Below are 9232 nucleotides of genomic sequence, written 5' to 3' on the forward strand. Positions count from 1 at the left end.
TTTTATGCCATTTTTTTTTAGTTTGAGTTTGAGTTAGAGTTTGAGTTTATTTCGAACATGCATGCATACAACATGATACATCACAATTTCCAGTTTCTCTTTTCAACATGTTCGAAAAGGAGTAGGAAGAAGCAGAGCTTATTTAATCCTACCCCTTTTCTTTACATAACAGTTGCTAAAACTTTTTGTTCACTTCCTGTTCATTTTTGGTAAAGAAAACTTAGTTTTTATAGCAAACACACCAAATATGCAATATTCAAGCACACCTGTGAAGTGAAAACCCTTTCAGGTGACTACCTCTTGAAGCTGATCCAGAGAATGCCAAGAGTGTGCGATACTAGGCCGGTACTGATACCGATTATTAGTAGTGAAGGAGAACAATAATATTAATATATATAAACTTAAATCTTAGGATCAACTTAAAATTTACCCGTTTATAAGTTTTTATACATTTTTTATCTTTTTTGTTTGTTTGTTTTATGACTTTTTTGGTAAAGAAAACTTAGTTTTTATGGCAAACACACAAAATATGCACTATTCAAGCACACCCGTGAAGTGAAAACCCTTTCAGGTGACTACCTCTTTAAGCTATATTGACATTGACATTGACAAGCTTTATTTTGTCCATTCTTAACATGTACAAGACACATAAGAACTGAAATTACATTTTCGGCACAGTCCCACTAAGAGCAGACATACGTTACAGGGGGACAAGACGGGACCGCCAACGGATCAGCCACTTACAGCGCTCCTTAAAAAGGTGGGAAAAAGGTGATATTGGGAAAGGGGGAAGAGTAAAAAAAATATCAGTCTGAGGCTGGACCCTCAGGAGTGGTCCAGACTGAGTCTGAGGAAAAAACCTCACATAGCATGGCACACATAAATATGGTACATGTAATCACAACAACTCGCAACAGAGGAGGGGGGAGTTGGGACCCTGGAGGCCGGCTGCCGCTATAAAGCGCTACTCAGCTCCCACAACCCCGGAGGAATTAAGCAGTGGTGAAGGCATTGATTTGGGGAGGGGCGCGTGCGTGCATGTATGCCCAATTAACTTGGGTGAGATGTTGAAATTGTCTTTGTGGACTGAGGCCGATCTCAAAAGTTTGACCCAGGTGCTTTTTGAAAAAAAGGAAGGTCAAAAGCGTCCATCTTTGAGGAGTCCTCGGGGGAGTTCTTCAGAACAGCCTTTCCTGATAGCATCAAGGCCATTCGGGGGAGTCAAATCGTAGATTAAGATGTTGTTTTTCTTCGAGCAGTCAAAACAATGACATTCCTGCTCTGTGTTCGTGTGCTGGCTCTCCCAATTCCAATTTAATTATTCTTTCTCGACAAACTTCTCCAAGATGATATCCATTTTGCGATTCAAATCAGAAATCGCTCCAGTCTGTGATCCCACAGCTCGACCCAATCCTTCCATTGCGTTGAACAGCCTTTGGGCACCTTGAGTGGCTGCCATCGTCTTCCGAATTTGACGATACACCAGAGCAATGCCCAGCGATCACGGCTCCAAATAGGTAGACGTCTTCCACGTCCTCGATGGAAAGGACTGAGAGGCACATGAGTCTCCAAGTATTCCAGGAATCTCTCACGTACCCCGCAGCAATGGTTCCATCAGGGCAGCCAGGCTCCCCCGAACCTCTTTTCCTTGTCAAAAAGACTTTGTCAATTGTGTTGAGAGTCCAGCTGATCATATTCATTTTGATGTTTAGATTTGAGGACAGCGCAAGAAAAGAGGCTTCAAAAAAGTTCAGACAAAGACAAGGACACAAGAAAGCAAGCAGGGAAGGAGGGAGCGGAGAAAAATGCGACCGCCCTCGTCAAGAGGCAAGACAGAATATACACTATATATCAGAGGTGTGGACTCGAGTCACATGACTTGGACTCGAGTCAGACTCGAGTCATGAATTTGATGACTTTAGACTCGACTTGACAAAATGTAAAGAGACTTGCAACTCGACTTAGACTTTAACATCAATGACTTGTGACTTCACTTGGACTTGAGCCTTTTGACTTGACATGACTTGCTACTTTCCCCAAAACCTAAAGCTTAAAAAGTTATTTGGGAGCGCTCCGTAGCTTTCATTTGGTACGTGTCTGTCTATCTATCAGCGTGTGTGCTGCCTGTCAGCGTGTGTGCTCTCAGTACAACAGCCAATCAAATTAGATCTACATTGTTTTCATCCCACAGCATTCATCCAATCAAATTGCAGGACAACAAATGAACAAGAGTTGTCAAACAACGCGCCAGTGAGAAAGATTTATACCAAAGTTGGTTTTGCTCGGGTATAAAAACTACGACTTGGTCAACAAAAAACGAATTGCCGTATGCAAATCACGCAGTTCGAATATTACAGACGGAGACGCAACAACTTCCAACTTTGTTCGACATTTGAAGTTGCACAAAGAAGGGTAAGTTTTGAATGTAAGATAACGTTTATTGGCTAAGTAACGTGACTTTTATTTGCTGTGTAGTTAAATCAGTGAGGCTGCAAACTCACTGCTAACGTCATAACCATAGACATCTTATAAGTAGACGCAGCATGGAGCGCTACTGCGGGGCCGCCATCTTGGAGTGGTGATCCGCTCCACTCAGTGCAATTCATTTGGCAGGAGCAATGAACTGTCAGCGCATTTAATTCATTTTACCTCACTGAATACCACTCATTTTCACGCGCTTTTTTGTCATACGTGTAGCTATGATAACGGACACATGTTTTAATATTCATGGTTTGCTTAACAGTAATATAATATTCTTATATGCTATAAGTGACCAGACGTCCGAGATCAAAACTGGGAATATAAACCCAGAGAAGAGGGAGAAAAAGGGTCAGCTATTTTTAAGTTGAAGAAACAATATGATTAGGTTATATATACATGCGTATATCCTACATAAACAATGTATGAATACATTAGATATCTATATATTTTATAGACTGTATCTCTGTTGCTGCAGCAGCAGAGAGTTTATTCTGTCTTGACACTTTGTATTGATATTTTGTATTACATTCTTCCCTTAAATGATCATGTTTACAGTGATTGTTATATATGTATTTTTTATATATGTCGCTTTGGTTAAAAGCGTCTGCCAAATACTTAAACATATATAAACACCTGAAAGTCTTTATATCAGCTAAAACCACCAATCTGTTTCACTGGATTCAGAATAAAACCAAATGCTGCCTTACCCAACAATGTTAGTATTTGAATATTGTTACTTGAAGACCTATTCCTGGTTACAATTATACTGTTAAGAAAGTATTGTCTTATATTTTGCCTAAAATGAGAATGCATCATAATCAGTGGCGGCTGGTGAATTTTGTTTTAGGTGGGGCTGAAAGTTTGTAAAGCAAACCCCTGTAGGGGCGTCATCCTCCCCCAGAAGATTTCTTTGTGATTTTCACATACAAATATTGAAGATCTTTGCTCCTTCTCAACTCTGTGGTAATGTTATTTTCATAAAATACAACCACTAGTACATTAATGTTAAATCTTACTTGTGAAAAGTAATCCCCCGATTTCTATTTTCAACAGTCCGCTCATTTGAGCAGGAAAACGCTGAACACCAGCCCGGCATCTTTGTTTTCTACCTGTCAACTGTCAGTTTAGGCTGCTCACCGGCTCCTCATCACCACTTCAAGATGCAAATTGCTCGCGTCACAGCAACCAATGCTGCGTCTACTTATAAGATGTCTATGGTTATAACGTCATTGCAAACACGGCAATCTGTTGCGTCCACTGCAGTTCGCTACCTTATTCATACTTTTTGTCAAGTGATTTTTTTTAAGCAGGGTTGCATGAGGTACCTACACTTAACGTTACGTTAGTCAATGTATCAACCACAGTAACGTAACGTTAGACGGCGGTCAGCAGCACCGCGTATTTTAGCCACCTACAAAAAGACAAACATAGTCAAATAAAGGTCAGTTAAAATGTATACTATATTAAGAATGTGTACATATTGCATAGGGCCCTGACATCTAAAAAGTACAACTCTGTTCATTGTTATGTTCATGTATTTGTTATGTTTTTCATATGTACGCACACATCAACACACATACAGTACGAGATGAGATCAATGAGATAAGGTAAGAACAGAATAGAAACTGCTGTGGAACTAGTTACAATGCAATATGCCATGGAAATACAATGTTAACACTTTTGTACAAATAAGTACAGTTGCACTTGTTTTTGCAAATGTGTTTATTCTGTAAAGGAATGAGTTAAATGTTTAAAATTGTTTACACTATTAAAATGACTGGTTAATAGTGCTATTATGAATTGCAATGACAGTACTATTTTTTTTCCTGCAATATCAAATGCACTTGTTTTAATAAATAAATACAACGTTTTAAAAGCATACACAATCTGTGTAAAAAATATTAGTCTGTGGTTAAAAGGACTTGAAAGGACTCGAAACTCAAAATGCAGGACTTGGGACTTGACTTGAGACTTTCCAGTCTTGACTTTGGACTTGACTCGGGACTTGCCTGTCTTGACTCGGGACTTGACTCGAGACTTGAGGGCAAAGACTTGAGACTTACTTGTGACTTGCAAAGCAATGACTTGGTCCCACCTCTGCTATATATATATATATGTCTTCAGTAATGCGGACGCTGTATCGATCCGTTGTGGTGAAGAAGGAGCTGAGCCGGAAGGCAAAGCTCTCAATTTACCGGTCGATCTACGTTCCCATCCTCACCTATGGTCATGATCTTTGGGTAAAGACCTAAAGGACAAGATCACGGGTACAAGCGGCCAAAATTAGTTTCCTCTGCCAGGTGGCGGGGCTCTTCCTTCGAGATAGGGTGAGAAGCTCTGCCATCCGAGAGGAGCTCAAAGTAAAGCCGCTGCTCCTCCACATGGAGAGGAGCCATGAGGCGGTTCAGGCATCTGGAAGTCACCCGAACGCCTCCCTAGGCGTATATACTTATATATATATATATATATATATATATATATATATATATATATATATATATATATATATATATATATATATATGTATATATATATATATATATATATATATATATATGGCTTCCTCCCACCTCCAAAGACATGCACCTGGGGATAGGTTGATTGGCAACACTAAATGGTCCCTAGTGTGTGAATGTGAGTGTGAATGTTGCCTGTCTATCTGTGTTGGCCCTGCGATGAGGTGGCGACTTGTCCAGGGTGTGCCCCACCTTCCGCCCGATTGTAGCTGAGATAGGCTCCAGCGCCCCCCACGACCCCGAAGGGAATAAGCGGTAGAAAATGGATGGATGGATATATATGTGTGTATATATATATATATATATATATATATATATATATATATATATATATATGTGTATATATATGTGTGTATATATATATATATATATATATATATACACATACATATATATATACACATACATACACACATATATATATACACACATATATATATACATATATATATATATATATATATATATATATATATATGTGTGTAAATATATATATATATATATATATACACATACATATATATATATATACACATACATACACACATATATATATATATATATACATATATACATATATATATATATATATATATATATATATATATATATATATATATATATATATATATATATATATATATATATATATATATATATATATATTTTTTTTTTTAAAATTTTTATTTTATTTTAATTTTTTTTTTTTTACATACATATATATGTACATATATCAATCAATCAATCAATGTTTATTTATATAGCCCTAAATCACAAGTGTCTCAAAGGGCTGCACAAGCCACAACGATATCCTCGGTACAGAGCCCACATACGGGCAAGGAAAAACTCACCCCAGTGGGATGTCGATGTGAATGACTATGAGAAACCTTGGAGAGGACCGCATATGTGGGTAACCCCCCCCCCCCTCTCTAGGGGAGACCGAAAGCAATGGATGTCGAGTGGGTCTGACATAATATTGTGAAAGTCCAGTCCATAGTGGATCCAACATAATAGTTAGAATCCAGTCCATAGTGGGGCCAGCAGGAGACCATCTCGAGTGCTTGTATCGCACATGATATCACACACAGGTAAACACGCTGCTTGTATCGCACATGATATCACACACAGGTAAACACGCTGCTTGTATCGCACATGATATCACACACAAATAAACACTGCTTGTATCGCACATGATATCACACACAAGTAAACACACCGCTTGTATCGCACATGGTATAAAACACAAGTAAACACTCTGCTTGTATCGCACATGATATAAAACACAAGTAAACACGCTGCAGAACTGATTTTATAGCACATGATATCACACACAAGTAAACACGCTGCAGGACTGCTTGTTTTGCACATGATATCACACACAAGTAAACACTCTGCTTGTATAGCACATGATATCACACACAAGTAAACACTATGTTTGTATCGCACATGATATCGCACAAAAGTAAACACGCTGCTTGTATCGCACATGATATCACACACAAGTAAACATGCTGCTTGTATCGCACATGATATCACACACAAGTAAACACTCTGCTTGTATCACACATGATATCACACACAAGTAAACACTCTGTATCGCACATGATATCACACACTGCTTGTATCGCACGTGATATCACACACATGTAAACACTCTGCTTGTATCGCACATGATATCACACACAAGTAAACACTCTGCTTGTATCGCACATGATATTACACACAAGTCAACACTCTGCTTGTATCGCACATGATATCACACACAAGTAAACACTCTGCTTGTATCGCACATGATATCACACACAAGTAAACATGCTACTTGTATCGCACATGATATCACACACAAGTAAACACACTGCTTGTATCGCAGATATCACACACAAGTAAACACTCTGCTTGTATCGCACATGATATCACACACAAGTAAACACACAGCTTGTATCGCACATGATATCACACACAAGTAAACACGCTGCAGGACTGCTTTTATAGCACATGGTATCACACACAAGTAAACACTCTGCTTGTATCGCACATGATATCACACACAAGTAAACACACAGCTTGTATCGCACATGATATCACACACAAGTAAACACACAGCTTGTATCGCACATGATATCACACACAAGTAAACACGCTACTTGTATCGCACATGATATCACACACAAGTAAACACACTGCTTGTATCGCAGATATCACACACAAGTAAACACTCTGCTTGTATCGCACATGATATCACACACAAGTAAACACACAGCTTGTATCGCACATGATATCACACACAAGTAAACACGCTGCAGGACTGCTTTTATAGCACATGGTATCACACACAAGTAAACACTCTGCTTGTATCGCACATGATATCACACACAAGTAAACACACAGCTTGTATCGCACATGATATCACACACACAAGTAAACACTCTGCAGGACTGCTTTTATAGCATATGATATCACACACAGATATCTAAGCCTGGACCCCCTCTCCAGGGGCCCAGGCTTAGACCGATCCCCCCCCCCATTGCTTACCTGTATCTCACCTTTTTTGTAAGGGGCGCCGGAAGTTGTCAGACCCGTCAGCGATCCTGTTCTGTCTCCCTGTAATGTTTGTCTGATCTTGAATGGGATTCTGCGGAAAATTGTCATTTCCCCTCCGGGATTGGAATGTTTCTGCAGAAATCAATCTGTGGGCCACAGATCACTTCAAGTGACGACACACACACACACACACACGCACGCACACACGCACGCACACACACACACACACACACACACACACACACACACACACACACACACACACACACACACACACACACACACACACACACACACACACACACACACACACACACACACACACACACACACACACTTTTGTATTTGTTACCTTCTTGGGATCTGGGAAAAATGGCTCCCTCTTTAGGACCACTCTTTGTAGATATATAAAGAAGTGTATTTGCAACATTAATAATATATACATACTCTGCAAATATAAAAAAGCTAGTTGTGGAAAATGAGTTTGAATTTCACAAGAAAAAGGTCACAATTTCACAAGAAAAACTTAGAACTTTGGCAGTATTATAATAAAAGTTGTCATCATACTCAACGCAAGTCAATATTTTACAAGAAAAACTGAACATTTGTGCAATATTATGATAAAAGTTGAACTTCTACTCAATAACAGTCGCAATTTTACAATAAAAGCTTCAAATGTTGGCAATTTTATGAAAAAAGTCGCAATTTTACTTGACAAAAGTCACATATTTATTAAAAAAAATGTTAAAATGTTGGCAATATTATAATAATAATTGAATTTTACTGGGCAAAATTATGACTACAGTCCTAATTTTACTCCAAAAATGTCACTATTTTACTAGGACAACAAAAAAATTGGCAATATTGTGATAAAAGTCAGAATTTTATATGACAAATGTCACCATTTTGCATTAAAAAGTAATCATTTTACATAAAAAATGTAATAATTTTAGGAGAAAATATTGCAATATTACAGAAACAGAAAGAATATGAGAAATTGCTCCCAATTTTATAAAGAAAAAAGTCGACACATTGTGAGAAAAAGACTGCTTTTAGTTAACTTTTGGAATTTTCTTGTTTGTAATTGTTTTATAATCTTCATTATTTACTTCAACTTATTACAGTGTGTTTATTTTGTTTATTAATTTTGGCCAAAGGGGGCGCATTTCAATGTCTTACACACACTTATTTCATATGTTGACCAGAGGGGGGAGCACTTCAAATTTTTATACAACTTGTGTGTGATATCATGTGTGATACAAGCAGTCATGCGGTGTGTGTACTTGTGTGTGAGACATCATGTGCGATACAAGCAGTCATGCGGTGTGTGTACTTGTGTGTGAGGACTAATTATTAGTCTCACGTGGAAATAGTGATACATATTATTTTCCCGTTGTAACACTTTAGCAGACACAACAACACTTATACAGACGCAAAAACACTTATGTAGACACAACACCACTTATGCAGACACAACAACACTTATGCAGACACAACCACACTTATGCAGACACAAAAACACTTATGTAGACACAACACCACTTATGCAGACACAACAACACTTATGCAGACACAACCACACTTATGCAGACACAACACTTATACAGACGCAAAACACTTATGCAGACACAACAACTTTTATGCAGACACAACAACACTCATGCAGACACAACAACACTTATGCGAACGCAACA

Source organism: Entelurus aequoreus, linkage group LG15, assembly GCF_033978785.1.
Source record: "Entelurus aequoreus isolate RoL-2023_Sb linkage group LG15, RoL_Eaeq_v1.1, whole genome shotgun sequence".
Lineage (NCBI taxonomy): Eukaryota > Metazoa > Chordata > Actinopteri > Syngnathiformes > Syngnathidae > Entelurus > Entelurus aequoreus.